Source organism: Lissotriton vulgaris, chromosome 5 (genome assembly GCF_964263255.1).
Source record: "Lissotriton vulgaris chromosome 5, aLisVul1.2, whole genome shotgun sequence".
Classification (NCBI taxonomy): Eukaryota; Metazoa; Chordata; class Amphibia; order Caudata; family Salamandridae; genus Lissotriton; species Lissotriton vulgaris.
Genome location: NC_141693.1, coordinates 16,062,715 through 16,078,867, shown reverse-complemented (window position 1 = coordinate 16,078,867; position 16,153 = coordinate 16,062,715). Strand labels below are relative to the sequence as shown.

At 47.9% G+C, this 16,153-nt stretch overlaps 1 protein-coding gene across 2 annotated transcripts in view; it reads right to left on the bottom strand.

The window, feature by feature from the left end:
- LOC147710005 (antigen peptide transporter 2-like) overlaps positions 1-16,153 on the bottom strand; it is a 179,211-nt gene that overhangs the window by 97,039 nt on the left and 66,019 nt on the right. The gene's annotated exons all lie outside the window — the stretch shown is intronic.

The window sequence follows — 16,153 nt, the reverse complement described above, 5'->3', positions numbered from 1 at the left end:
ACGATCGGCCATCGTGATGGGTCCTTTCCCTCGCACGAAGGCGGGAAATGGGGCCAGGTGATTTCATTCAGCCTAATCTCCACTACTATAAAGGGAGCTAGATGGACTCACACCCTCAGCACACGACGTCGCTGCAGGTGGAGGTCAGGAAGAGGGTTGTGGATGGGCGCCGGCCGTCTTTGATTGCAACGGTAAGTGGCTCTGGTGCTTGATACCCCTGGCCCATCTATGCACTTAGGCTAGGCCTATAGTACCCTCCTTAGTGAAGAGGTAACTTTGTCCCTTAGACCTTGGGGACTACCTTTCTAAGTAATCTTTTGGGATGGGTTTCTCAAAGGTTACCTCCTCCTTTCTATTTAATTTACCCTTTACTGTATTAAGGGTGTTCCAATATAATATGCCACATGACATGGAGGACTATATACTTTACCAATGGAACTTGCTTAGTGTGTTTTGACACACACGCACTTTTATTTCTTAAACCAACAGCCTTTTTGATACAGGGTACTGTCGTATTGAAGCAGGGCAGACCTCTGTGTCCAAAAGTGTTACTAGCTTCCCCAATGGATTTTATAGGTCTTTGGTTATCATTATTTTCCACAGGCCTGCTGGGATACAGTGCCCACGACCCCACTCCATAGGAATCTCAGAACCTCCAGTCCAACACCGTTGATACACGCAATACAGGTAAAACATCATGGGACAGACAGTTTGGCTACTTATAATGTGCCATTCATATATTTTTCCAATCTATTGACACACAGGGCATTTAGTCCCGTTATTTTGCTCTGTTTACTCCTTCTAGCATACGTACTGAATCAATCCATATAGCAAGCTGGTATCCATCCAGGATTTATTGGAAGAATTTACTAAGATATCGGCCTTGTTGTTTCTCGCCAGTTTTCTGAGAGTAAGTAGTCTGCGCCCCAGATCTACTTTGAGTTTAACTACTAGAGAAGCTCCATATAATGGTGAACACGTTCCACCACTCGGGGCGGTTTCTTACTGTGTCATTAATACACACCTACTAAAAGTTGATATAGTCACATTGATTCCTTCTTTCCTTTATGCCCCAGATAATATCACTAACAGCGGGAAGTACCGTCACAATAAGACTTACTATAGCTGGCAAGGAGAGCCCAAGACCACGCCACGGCACTTCTCCCACGCATGCGACGTCCGAACAACTTAAAGGTAACACAGCAGATGAATTTTTTTGTGCCAACTGAGATAGCATTGACATCTTCTCCCTTTCTTTCTCCGTTTAACATGTGGCATAGTCAGACTCACAAAAACAAAACAATTCTTTATTTAATTACATGGTACCAGTCCTGAGAGCTTCACCTTAGTGCCATGGCCAAACAAGCTTCAGTGTTCCATTTCTTGAGATTGTAGGACAAAAGTGTGCTTCTTTGCGAACCTCGTACAATTGAACTGTGGAAATATAGACCCTATCCCCTGATAATATATGTCACGTGAGTGCTACCCAATCTTATGCTCTTTTAGAGACAAGTACTTAACATGTAAAGGATGTAAATACTGTATATAAATGTGTAGACAGCCTTAACCTCCATCTATGACTACTTGGCTGTCAGAAGGACAGTGAGCTCAGAGATAAGTACTTAACATGTAAATGATGTAAATACTGTATATAAATGTGTACACAGCCTGTTTTTCCATCTATGACCACTTGGCTGTCAGATGGACAGTTAGTTTATGGCTTAAACATCAGATATACGCATAGGCTTCGCGTCTGTTGTATTCACCGCGTTTTTAACTAGTGTGTAAAATGTTTTTTAAAATTGTATATGTATTCCAGTACTCACAATACTGATCGTATGTATATATGTTTTTTACCGACAGCCCTGAAGAAGTCCCAGGTTGGGACGAAACGCGTCGGCTGTTTATGTTTGACTGAATGTTTTTGAAAATAAAGAATTTGAAGAAGAACAACTACATCTCCAAGATATATCATTTTCATTACAACTGTAACAACTTATGTGGTGCACCTTTGCGGTTGTTTGTACGCTTGGAAAAGAGTCGATCAACTTGTGTCCAGTCTTGAACCTTAGAAAGAGGTTGACTAATACACCTCAGAATGCAACTCTTTGGGCGAACATCAGTTAGCTTCACAGAAGGGTGGAATCTGCCATTCTAAAGATTGTGGAGAAGCTCTTAAGATTTTAGACTAAGGAGATGAAAAGAAACCGGCTTTCATGTGTATTCACCCCCATCTTCTGCTCCCATTTTGACTACTGGGTACAGGTGTAAAGCCTCTGGAATGCCCCGAACCCTGCTACCCAGGACTCCGTGCATGCGCTATGATCCTTAAAATGGTGCAGGTGACGTCAAGCCCCTAATGTCCAACTCCATTTTATAAATGGCCGATTCCGTCTTGCTTAATGGACGTCACCAGTTCTCAATCTTAGACAATGGAAGTCACCATGTTCTCTCGTTTATGAAGAATCACTGTCATATCTGCCACTGGATGCAGAAGTCGTCTGACATTATCTTTCTTAAAACGATGAAAGTGTCAAGCCATTCGATTAATGACATATTTTCAAAACTTGATGCAACATTTGTCTGGGTCTTACGCAGCCAGGGCTGCTCCTGGGAAGCAGTAGTGGGGTGGGGAGGGGAGGAAGGGGGGTTAAAAAATAAATAGAAAAAAATCACTTAACTGATGGCCGGCCTGCTGGCCAGCCGTCGCAGGGGCGGCTCTAGGCTCATGGCGGCCCTGGGCAGGGAGCATAGGTAGGGCAACCCAGAAAAGGGGGACCGGGCGGGGTGGAGCGCAGAGGCCAGTGAAGAGGGGGGCGGGAGGGGTGGTCAGGGTGTTTGTTAGTGGAACAGAGCTGGAGGCCGCCAAATCCCTGCCAGGGGCTGCCACGCAAATATGTATCCATCCTCAGAGGATTATTATATTAAGGATATATATATTGGCGGGGTGGCCCCTGGGGTTTGGTGGCCCTGTGCAGGTGCACAGCTTGCACATGCCTAAGGCCGCCCCTGGCCGTCGCCTCTCTTCCGTCCCCTTCCTGATTTCTGCTCAAACAGGAAGCACACAGACTTCACTAAGCCAATCACTGCACTGCAATGCAGCATTGTGATTGTTCTGACCACCGTGGTTTGGCACTCAGTCAGATAATGGGAGCTTGGGCATGTTTTCCACCCAGGCTATGATGAAGGGTTCTCGAATGTAATGTAGAGTGGAGAACATGCAAAGTGTACATGAATGTTTGGCCCCGAAAGGGCCAGCCAAACAATCATGCACACTTAGGAGGGTGCCCCTACTCCCCCCCCTGGAAAAGGACTAAGACGCACACCTTAATGCTCATAATCTATGTCAGACATTCCTAAACTTATATCAGAAATTCCAATTTCTGATAAGATTTCGTATATTAGGACTGCCACTTGACCACTTGTCAGGAGAGGTGCTTTGCCCAGATTATCACCCGAGATCCAGCCACAGACAGTCTTGCCTACTGCCAGCACACTTCGGAGATGCTACACTTCGCCTGATGCCAATAAAGCCGAGTCCCGGAGAAAGACCGCAGCGTGCGTTTGCCATTCCCAGGCAACACTGTCTTCACACCTCAGTTGATAAAGACAGCCTTTACTGTCAACAAGCTATGCAATGCATTGCTTCTTCCTAAGAAACTCTAAACTGCAAGTTGATCTGCCTTCCATGCTCTCTTACTGTAACACATAGAAGTAGGAATTAGGGTGTTAGGTTTTAGATGACATGTTAACCATGTTAGAAATTTTCATTTTATTCTTGTTATTTATAATGTGCCTGTTTTTATAATACTCTGTGTAGTTGTTTTAGATGTGTTGAGGAACAGATTGTTCTTGTAGTAATACATACTTATTACCTAAAAATGTTAATCGTTGGTGCATTGAAACAAGTTCACCTGTGTCACCCATGGGTGGGAAAGCGCACCTTATACAGCTACGCCAAATTTGTAGATTATGCAACACGTTTAACTTGCTCGTCCTAAATTATCATAGCTCAAATTACTTATAAGTATGTAGAATATGGTACGAGGGGTATATTGGGCCTGTAGGTTGAAGTGCCTCTCGTGGACGGCAGCACTGGTTGTGCCACCACGAGTACGACAAAGTAAATCAGACTGGAAGGGCAGTTTAAAAGTGTTCATGCAGTTGATAGACATGATGGCCTCCTGCATCTCCATTGTCCCGCACGCGAGACTACATATGCCCTGCTAATTATGAATAGGACTGTTAACGTTAGTACTGTAAGCTATCAAAAGAATCAGTGCATTAAATCTGAATTCATGGTGAGGTCAAATTTCATGTCAAGGGTGTGCAAAGTGCATCTGATTGTCCTTGCCCGGGAGATGCTCTGCCATGAGGAAGATGTTCCTCTGAATGGCCCACTTCCACATGCTCTGCGCCAGATGAGACAGCTGCGGAGAGTGTGTTCCTCCCTGCTTTTAAATGTAGTACATGGCCGTCATGTTATCCGTCCGGATCAACACGACCTTGTTGCACAGATGTACCTTGAATGCTTTTAATGCCATGAAGATTGCCATCAGTTTCGCTTCAGGAGTGCTTGGCACGTCAGTGGACTCAGGCTCACGGGCAGTTGAAAGACCTAGTGTTGGTGAGCGGTTGGGCATACAACTCTCTGCATTGGTGGAATCCACGAAACCTTTGCAAGGGCCGACCGTTCCAGGAGCCTGTGCCACAGATTATCCTGACGACGGACGCTTCTCTCCAGGGAAGATGCCACTTTGGTCGCCCAAGGTTTCCGGGGCCCGTTAACGGTTGTATTTGGGGTCTGTCCACCAGACAGCTTTCTACCCTCTGGGGAAGATGTGCTAACGACTCCCAGGAAAAAAACAATCCAGAGAGAGGGAACCTGCTAACCCACTGGCTACCACCCGTGTCCTGCCCTGAGGACATTTTCTGAGCATAAGAAGGGAATCCTTGGCACCCCGAACTCAGATCTTCGCTGGCCTGAAGAAGGACAGCCATGCTGCACCAAGTTCCTAGCGAGGGCAGGCTGCAGCGACACGGACTGCCCTGCTGCATCCTGCTTGTGGAGAAGTCATCTTCCAAGCCCAGTCAAGGCAAGAAAGTGCAAGGCTCAGCCGGCTGAACTCCTCTTCACAGACAGTGCCTTAACACCTGAAGTAGCCTGCTAAGGGCAAGTAGCAGCCTTGATCCCAGGATCGCCACTCTCTACTGTTGTGCAGCACCAGGGGCCAACGCTCAGAAGTTACACCCAAGTCTGCTAGTACCGGTGGAGTCATCGGAGTGCAGCTTGGTCACCCTGAAGGCAAGCTACAGCTCGGAGAAGGATTTGGCTGTAACCGCAACACCCGATGACTGATAGACAAATTGCAAATAGACTTCCTCAAGCCCGTCGACCCTTGTGGCCAGTATCACCTTACTAAGCCCGTGGGCTGAGGAGTAGCCACAAGAAGACCCGCAGACTCCCACACAAGACCCCCAGGTGACCGCATCGCACCCACAGCATCCTTAAGTATATTACGTTTCCTGTATCCTCAGTAACAGGATAACTTCAATAGGAGGAAATTCAATCCATATCCATATCCATCCATACTAATATAATAAAGAGAGAGCCCAAACCATTTGAGGCGGGTAATCTCAGGAACCACAGCACCAATCACAACACCCAATACAGCGTGGGAAAGGGCAGTTGCAGCAGAAGGACATAGGCTATGCAGAAGCCCACCATATACATTTAAAAGGTGAAAGAACCGTGCCAGCAAAGTAGTCCCTTGTGGGCGTGTCTGCGTTGTGCTGTGGGCGTGTGGTACGTTCTGCCCTTCATGCCATGTCTCATATCGTGTGCTAATCCCACCCTGCTCCCTTTAAATACCCCTGCACCCCATAATCACAACCCACCCTTACTCCTTAAATACCCCAAAACCCTTAAACACTAACCCATCTTAACCCTATAAATATACCCTGTACCCCAAAACCCAAACCTATCCCTAAACCCTAAAAATACCCCGGCAAACCCAAAACCCAAACCTAGCCGTGAACCCTATAAATACTCCTGTACCTCAAAACCCAAACCTACCCCTGAACCCTAAAAATACCCCTGTACCCTCAAACCTAGCCCTGAACCCTAAAAATACCCCTGTACCCCAAAACCCAAACCTAGCCCTGAACCCTAAAAATAACCCTGTACCCCAAAACCCAAACCTACCCCTGAACCCTAAAATACCCCTGCACCCAAACACTCAAACCTAGCCCTGAACCCTAAAAATACCCCTGTACCCCAAAACCCAAACCTAGCCCTGAACCCTTAAAATACCCCTGTCCCCCAAAACCCAAACCTACCCCTGAACCCTAAAATTACCCCTATACCCCAAAACCGAAACCTAGCCCTGAACCCTAAAAATACCCCTGTACCCAAAAACCCATACCTATCCCTAAACCCTAAAACTAACACTGTACCCCATAACCCAAAACTATATATGAACCCTTAAAATACCCAAACACCCTAAAACATATACCTCAGTACCCCAAAACATATACCCATACTTGCCTTATCCAAACATTAAAAAAACATGCTTTTACCATTCATGCATTTACAACGAATTTCGTTGTAAATGTATGCGTGGTGAAAGCATAAAAAATGTAATGCCATGAGTTATAATGGCATTGCAGAGTCATGGTACTTTCGTAATGAAAGTATGCAGAGTGATGGTATGCGGAAAGAAAGTTGCGGAATAATGGGTGTTTACCCTCCCCCGGTAAGTACATTGGGGGCATGGCGGCCCACATCTCCAGCAACATACTCATATTTTTTCACCACCCATTTGAAAAATGCACAGGTCTCTCTCATTGATGGCCTGCACCGACATACACTTTTAGACACACCTCCCGCCACAAGTTCTAGAATTGCGAACTGTAGAGCTGGGGAGCTACGTTCGAATCTCGGAATCAGCTCAACATCCTGTGATTCCAGGCAAATCGCTTTTCTCCCCGTGCCTACCACAAATGAATGTGTTCTTCTGTAATGTAAATTGTGCTCATGCCATGTTGTCGAGTTTGCGCTATATAATATTGCAAGGAAAAATAAAGTAGGGAAACTTAAGTTCACACACTACTGAACGCGCACTCTTAAGTGCATCAGCAGTGCACTGTGAATCGGAGCGTTTCAGAGGCCTGTCACAGATAAGAAATGCTATCAAAACGAAATCCTACAAAACACTATACTACTGGCCGGCAGCAATTCATACCTGGACAACGTCGGGACGGGCTGCTAGTTAAGGATAAAGTGCCTGGAACTATGTCTGGAGATTACTTCTAATGTTGAGGCAACTATTTCAGAGAGTCTTTCTGGTACCCTCACAGGCTCCCTGCTAGAGTCTGTCTCCCAAAGTAACTCTAAGTGACTGCATCATAACTTGCCAAACTTTTTGGTGAAAAAGTTATTTAGTGTCAAATTTGTTGAATTTGCCAATGCTTATTCGTGATTGAATGAAATGCTATGATTAACTGCACCTTGCATAATCTACCAACTGGTGGATCTTTTCCATTTTGATGTACAAAAATATATAAAAATCTGCTTTTTTTCCATAAATTGGTGTTGGATTTCTTGAGTGTCTCCGTTATTTCTTCTTCAATTGTTTTGTTCCTGTTTAAATGCTTTACGCTTGTTCCTTTGTTTAAGCGTTGCTGCACAGGGTTGAACTAAGAATTTAACAAACACAATCTACTGATATTACAGGGGTTGGTAGGTGTAATTACACAGTGAGGTCGCACAAGCACACCATATATTACACCCCATTTCCCTGCAGGAGAAGAATATCTTCTCATTCCAGTAGAATTTCCTGTTGCATCTGACACAGTAAACCACCTCACACCCTCATGAATATCCTCGGTGAGATGGTAGACAAGGAAGGCTCGGTGGTGTACTGGCTCAAATCACATCTGGAAAACTGAGGGCAGAAATTAACAAGCATTGGCATAGCCAATAGGTCTCGCCTTTTGGACATTATAAGTATTTAGCCATGCAACATTTGCATAACTAAATACTTATAAGGTCCCAAAAGCGAGACCTATTGGCTATGCCAATGCTTGTTTTATTTATTTCCGAGACTGTCTTTCTTGTTTCAAAAAGCGAAAGACTAATTTCTTAAGCTGATAAATGGGCCATCGGGGTCCCAGTATACACCTGTTTTGCTATTTATCAATAGATTTCCTCTGCTGTGCTCCTCTTAAGTGGTCGAGTTTGACAAGATTTTAAAGATTTTCTGGAGTTTTTGACAATGTCTACTGTGCTTCTCTTTGTTTTTAAAGAGTCTGGTTATTTTGTAGGTATAACCTTTGAAAAAACTTGCAAACGCTAGTTTTGACCACATTCTGTTTAGTAGCTGACCTACATTAGAAGTTGAGCTGACTGACGTTTTTGTTTTTCGGTATTGTTTGAAAAAAATTATTCCTGGGGATGCTCGGTGGACATGGGGCAAAGTTTCCACTATATTATGTCAAACAACGTTTTTTGGTATGCAGTTAATTAGTACAGAAAAGGATGATGTGAGAAATATATTTGTTTTTCGTGAATCCACATTTTAAAGTGATAGTCTCGTTGACTTGAGATGAACAGGTGCACAACAGAATCTTTTCTCAGGGTAGTGAAGTATTGTTCTACCAAAGCCAGTGATACGAAATAGAATGTACAAACATAAAGTAGTTGTACAAAATCAGCCCAAGAGTTCGCTCGATTGCGACCTAATGAAATATAAATGCTTGTATATGTCCTAAATGTGAGGCACACAGCGGGGAATACAAGATGTGGTTACTGAAATCTTATTACAATTTGAAGACGTTAACGATAAAAGCTTATTTTTGCATGTTCCTTTGTTTTTTGCAACTAGACCTTGAAGAAAGAGCCGAGTATTATGGGCATGGGTGTTTTCTGGGGTTTATCGTAGTCAGCGCAGACCCCAGGCCTCCTGTCTGTGAGCGTTGCTGTGGGCGGAACCGGCCCCACGGAGGGCGATGACCGCCATGTCAGCAATGTGGCTGTTTTCAGAGCGCAGTGAAAGGCTGGCAGCAGGGAGCCGCTGTGAGCTGCCAAAACATGAGTAAACCAAGCATTGGGCGGGCTGCTGTAAAAGTAACGGCGCGCAGCCGCGAAACTAAATAATAAAAAAAACGGGAGTGGCGATGCGAGTTGTGCGCACGCGCGCGACAAGAAAAAGTGCTGTGCACGTTGCGCGCGCTTGTGCGCGTAATAGCAAGCTGGTGGCCGGCCTGGATAGCACTTTCAAAAGCCACAATTTCTAAATTTCTCTCAAGAGCAGCGCATGCGCGAACTCTAGCGAGACCTAAAAATAGCCAACTCACTGCCAAACACATCATTGTTAAAACAAAGAGTCCCACAGTCTTCCATATTATCACCAAAATATTCAACCTGTGCAGAAACCATTAGCCACACTGCTGTATGATAGAAAACTCTTCTACTCTTTCAAATTGGATGATAGTCAGCTGCTCAATAAGATCACCTTACTAAGTAGCATCTAATATATATATCAAACACTAATGGATATACAAGTCTGGAGGACATACCACCACCTTAAACCCGACCCTCTAACTTCAACTGAATTCGCCCCAAATTTCGCCACCCCGTACAGCCATGGAATAACAATAGGGCTATTCTAGAGCACAATCCGGAGGCCATACCCTGTGGAAGATCACTTGGCTTCTTACAACCTTCAAGCGCACATACATGAGGGTAAGATCCGCTGGAACCTCTAAGACTTTTAATCACCACATCCCGCAGGACGAAGTCATGCAAGCTGCTGTTCGGTCACGACTGGAAAGGGGCGACCGAATCGGTCCCCCCGAACGTATGGCCGAGTGCCTCGATCCCCCCGGGAAGCCATTTTGGGCGGGAGGCGCGTCTCAGCTGGTATGCCCGAAGCGGCGTAGCCGGGGCGCGCTCGTTCCCGCCCTAGAGTGGGCTGGCCTAGACACCGACGCAGCCAGCCACGCCCTCAGGGGCAGGCAGGGGCGGGTATACGCCCGCCCTGAAGACGGATAAAAAGGGACGCAAGACCAGAAGACATCCTCTTGTTCTTGTGCTCTGAAGCTGCACCTCCTCGCTGCACGTGAGCTCGGGACAGAACGAAGAGCCAATTTTGAGCGTTTTAATCTCTCTCTTTGTCTTTTAGATACTTCATCTGAAAAGATGCCCAAGAAAGGAGCGAAGACAATGTCGACTGACCAGTTGGTTCGGGCCCTCATGAAGGACATGTCCGAAATTAAGAAGCGGTTGGCGGAGCGAGACGGCGAGGAGGGATCGGGGCGTCCACCGGCCGGTGGGAAGCCAAAGAGGCCGAGAAGGGGGCCGGTCGGGGGAGACGTCCCGGTTCCCTGTTCCCCGCTCGAGGCGCCAGCCCCGGTACCGGCCCCGGTACCGGATGAGGGGAATCCGATTCCCGTGGTAGTCACCCCGACGTCTGCCGAAGATATGCCTCCCGAGTTGGCGGCACAGTTAGCAGCATGGTTGGGGGACGGTAATGGGGGCGCCATGGCTACCGAGGCGCAAGCACTCATAAAGCAGTTGCGCGAGAAACGTGATACAGCCAAGGTGCCCGCGCCGGATGCGGCGATAGACAAGCCACGAGGGACGGAAGCAGCGTCCGGTGCAGGTAAGCGGCCATTGCCGATTGCAAGGGATGAGTCAACACCCTCTCGTAGAGAAAAATTGGGGCAACATGTTCCTTTGCCAATAAAGGAAAAGATTTGGGCGGGGGAATACGTTAACATTTTCTCCCTGCTCGTTGATCACTATGAGGTCGAAACTGTTAAGGGTCAAAAGGATCTGATGCATCCGAGTGTTTGGCGCGCAAAAATGGCCGCCTTTAAAGTGAATGAAAATATTGGTAACTGGGGTAATGCTTGGGGAATTTTTACGGCAATTTTGGGGGAACGTAGGCCTGATTTGCTCCCTGAATTTCCAGTATATCAGTCACGAATTATGGGGTACTCGACATCACACCAAGGTAACCAATGGTTCTGTTATGACAACCTTTTCAGGAAAGCGATGGAGCATAACAAAAGTTTAACCTGGGACTGTTACGATTCTTTAACATGGAATAAGATGAAAGAGTCGGGGATGTTGAAAGTGCCGTTGGTGGGGAGTGCTGTTAGTGAGTCCTCCCGCCAAAATGGGGGGACACCCTTTCGGTCGGGTACGGGTACAGACGATTACCCGAGACCCGCCGGCAATACAGGGAAGAGGGGTTTCTGTTTCAATTTCAACAGAAGCAAATGTACTAGGCCCCCGGGATCTTGTAAGTTCAAACACGAATGTAGTGGTTGTGGGGCACCCCATCCTGAGTCCTCGTGCAGAGCCAAATCGGGTGAAAATGGGGGTAGAGGAGGCGCTAAACAGGTCTAATATAGTCCGAGGGGCGCCTTTACCAACCCCGATTGATACCCTGGCGATGATTCCCTGGCTCAGCGAATACCCAGATCGTACTTCTGCTGGGGTGCTACGAAACGGTTTTTCATATGGTTTCCGCATCCCGGTGGGTAACTTTCAGGGTGTCGGGACGTGCAAAAATCAACTTTCCGTCTTGCAGCATACTACTGTAGTACAGGATAAGATCCGGAAAGAGGTTACCCGAGGTCGGGTTGCCGGCCCGTTTCCTGTCCCCCCGGTGCCGAACTTTGTTTGTTCTCCTTTAGGGGTGGTCCCCAAGAAGGACCCGGGTGAGTTTCGATTGATTCACAATTTATCAGCCCCTCATGGCCTTTCTGTAAACGATGCAATTAATCCAGAAATGTGTTCGGTGCGGTAAGCATCATTCGATGAGGCCGTAGCCATTTTGAATCGCCTGGGGCCCGGGACGCTGATGGCGAAATCAGATATCGAGTCAGCGTTCCGTTTGCTCCCGGTATACCCGGAAGACCAACGTTTGTTGGGATTCATGTTTCAAGGTTTGTATTACATGGACAGGTGTATGCCGATGGGGTGCTCGATATCTTGTGCTTATTTCGAGAAATTCAGTAGTTTTCTACAATGGGTTTACACGAAGAAAACAGGTTTTCGGAATGTGATGCATTACCTCGATGACTTTCTGTTCCTTGGGGCCGCTGGGGATGATGAATGTGCCCGGGCCTTGACTGAATTTTGTGTTTTAATGAATCAATTTGGCGTGCCGTTGGCACCAGGTAAAACTGAGGGTCCCACGACTTGCCTCGAGTTCCTCGGGATCGAGTTGGACTCTAGTGAGGGTTGTTTTCGTTTACCAGCTTCCAAAGTATCGAAATTCAAGACAGCCCTGCAAATGTGTATCACTGCATCTAAAGTTACGCTGCATCAATTGCAGCAATTGGTGGGGAAGTTGAATTTTGCCTTAAGGGTGATCCCGATGGCCCGCCCCTTCTCCCGTTCGATTGCACAGGCGATGGTCGGCCTAAAGGAGGGTCACCATCGCACGAGGTTATCGGCCGAGGTCCGCCAAGACATGCGTATTTGGTTAGCATTTTTGGCGGATTTCAATGGTCGAGTCGTCTGGAACAAACCGGCCTTGTCCTCTGAAGAGCTTGGTCTATGGACGGATTCAGCGGGAAGCATGGGTTTCGGCGCCATCTTCGGCACAAAATGGTCGGCACAAAAGTGGCCAACATGGTGGCACGAAGAGGGGCTGACGAGTAATATTGCTTTCCTTGAGCTGTTTCCCATTTTGGTGGCCCTCAGATCCTGGCCCGATGGATTCAAAAATCACTCTGTCATATTTTGGTCTGACAATATGACCGTTGTAGAATGCATCAATAGTCAGGCAGCACGTTGTAAAATGATTTTGAGGCTGCTTAAAGAAATTGTCTTACTGTGTATGCAACTGAACGTGGTATTCAGAGCAAAACATGTCCCGGGGGTGATGAATCAGGCTGCTGATGCACTGTCTCGTTTTCAAATGCAGGCTTTCTCGGGTTTCCTTCCCTCAGCGGACCCCGAGCCAGCACCCTTTCCCGAAGCTCTCTGGTCTCTCGGTGCCCCGAACTTCGTTACCTCGTGGGAGAGAGTCTAGCACCAAGGACGAGGAAGGCATACGAAGGGGCGTTTCGGGCTTATTTGGCCTTTTTGGGGACTGAGAGAGGGGGACTTTGGGTGCATGAGGATTGGGTAGTACATTTTCTGATGTCCTTGCGTAAGGCTGGGAAGTCGGTGGCTACAGCCCAGAGGCATCGTGCTGCCATCTCCTTTGTTGCCAGGGCTCATAATATCCAGGACCCGACAGCGTCTTTTGCTGTACAGAAAGCGCTGCGTGGGTGGCAACGCCTTGAGGGTCGCAGAGTAGATGAGAGGCGCCCGATAGGTCTGGATAGGTTGTCCCAGTTGCTGGCCACACTCCCCGACATATGCTCGTCTCAGTTCGAGGCCTGTTTGTTCCGAGCCGCTTTTACGCTTGCATTTCACGGGGCTATGAGGATAAGTGAGCTGGTGGCAAGGAGCAAGCGGGATGTGGCGGGGGGTTTGTGCCGGGAACACGTTCAGATCAGGGGTGAGACTATGACGGTATCCTTTGTCAAGTCAAAAACCGATCAAAGTGGGGTGGGAGACTGCATAGTCATTCGCAGGATTCCAGGGTCTTCCATGTGTCCGGTGAAGTGTTTAGAGGATTACCTAGCACGAAGGGTGGCATCATGGGGGGGGACAATGTTGAGACACGCGGACGCCACCCCACTGACGAAGTTTCAGTTTCAGCGGGTGCTCGCGATGTCAATTACCGCAGCGGGCTTGGACCCGGGTGAGTTTGGGACCCATTCCTTTCGGATAGGGGCTGCCACTGAAGCTGCAGCCAGGGGTCTTAATGTGGAACAAGTAAAACGAGTGGGGCGTTGGTCCTCCAATTGTTATAAGAGGTATGTGCGGTTGCACATGTTGTGAAGCTGTAATAATGTACTCACGCTTCTTGTCTTTTGTTTGGTTTTCAGTTACGCAAGCCTTCGAGGCGGGGCGGACTATGCAGTCGACCCAACACCGGGCCAGCGGTCAGACATCACCGGCTGTGAGAAAGGAGGTGTGGGTCGTGGGCCACTCATACGTGAGGCGTGCCGCAGACGTATTCGAAGCAGGTGACATGATTCACGTAGCTGGGGAATACGGGTACAGGATGTCCTTCTACGGAAGGGACGGTCTCTGTATTGACCAGTTTCAGGCTTACTTTGAGGGTTTGTTAGGGCGGATGAGGTCACCGCCGTCTATAGTCATAGTACATTTAGGGGGCAATGATTTGGTCACCACCGGTAGACGACTTCTCCTGGAGGCAATGCTTTCCACTGTAAGTTGGTTGGCGAGGAAAGTTCCGGGGTGCATAATTGCGTGGTCTCATATGATCCCACGAAAAGTGTGGCGGGGTGCTATTTCGATCCCTGCTTTGAACCATTCTGTTAGGAAACTTAATAACAAAATGAGTAGGTTGTTCCGTTCCAGGACATTGCATTCTATCTCGCACGGTTGTATTAATGATGACAGTATGTATCTGGGGGATGGTGTGCATTTGTCTCGGGTGGGAAATGAGTTACTCATAGGAGACTTCTTAGCATGGTTAAAAACGTTGGAACATGACCTTTAGCTAGGAGTTTTGTGGGGGGCCCGGATAGCCGGTCAACTATCCGGGCCTGTGGCGGTGAGGTCATGATCGGTGAGCACTAATTAGTAGATCCCTATGAGTGGGCGTCACCCAACACGGATGGGAGCGCTCGGGAGAGGTGGCCATTGGCCCCTCAATGGGGAGGCGGTCCCTTCTAAGGATGGGTCGCCGGAAGTAAAGGAAAGGCGGTCAAGGCCCCTTCCTTTGTAGGAGGGGTTACAGCCCCCTCCTGGGGAATTTCCCGGGGCCAGTGACATCTGCGACGGCAGATGCGGTAAGTTGTGTGGGGTTGGGATAAGGGCCACGATACCTTCTAGATACCTCACACGAGTATTCGAACGACCTTTAACTGGCGTCGAGTTTTAGGTGCCCCCGTCAAGTCAAGGGAAATTGGTAGTAGTTGCACTTGAGGTACGCCTCCGTGCTGTCGCCCATCCCAAGTGGGAGGGGTAAGTCTGGTTAGGGATCTTGACACCGGTTATGACCTTGCCGTTGGCCCTTAAACGTTAGGTTGTACAATTTCAATATGTCAAGAAATGTTTTGTAGGTTGCTAGTTCGGCTAGGAGAACCTCTGTATTAGAGAATCTGTTAAGGTTAGCCAAACATCGCAATATGGTAATGAAATTGTACATAACATGAAACGTTTAATGTTTTAATTTTGTTTTAATAAATACGGCCGGGATGGTCACTCCATCCCACTTCCAAAAACTTCAAGAACTGTTTCCGGTTTCACTCCTTTTGGGGATTGTGTTGAGAGGGGGTGGCGGGTATCTCGGCCATATGGAAAGGGGCGACCGAATCGGTCCCCCCGAACGTATGGCCGAGTGCCTCGATCCCCCCGGGAAGCCATTTTGGGCGGGAGGCGCGTCTCAGCTGGTATGCCCGAAGCGGCGTAGCCGGGGCGCGCTCGTTCCCGCCCTAGAGTGGGCTGGCCTAGACACCGACGCAGCCAGCCACGCCCTCAGGGGCAGGCAGGGGCGGGTATACGCCCGCCCTGAAGACGGATAAAAAGGGACGCAAGACCAGAAGACATCCTCTTGTTCTTGTGCTCTGAAGCTGCACCTCCTCGCTGCACGTGAGCTCGGGACAGAACGAAGAGCCAATTTTGACCCACCCACCAGCCCCTGAAGACAGCCAGTTGTGTATAATAAAGTTGATTAATTTTGTTTTGTTTTCGTTTACAGGTTGTAGTGCCATGTTGATTTTGAGTTAATAAAGAATGGTCGTTTTTGAGTACGTTTGCCATTAAAGATATTCAGTTTAGTGTTGAATTTTGATGTATGCTCTTTCGGTCATAGTGGCCAAGGTATTCTTAGGTTAATTTGCACTGTCGTATTTATTTTGGTAGGCGGTGAGGTCATGATCGGTGAGCACTAATTAGTAGATCCCTATGAGTGGGCGTCACCCAACACGGATGGGAGCGCTCGGGAGAGGTGGCCATTGGCCCCTCAATGGGGAGGCGGTCCCTTCTAAGGATGGGTCGCCGGAAGTAAAGGAAAGGCGGTCAAGGCCCCTTCCTTTGTAGGAGGGGTTA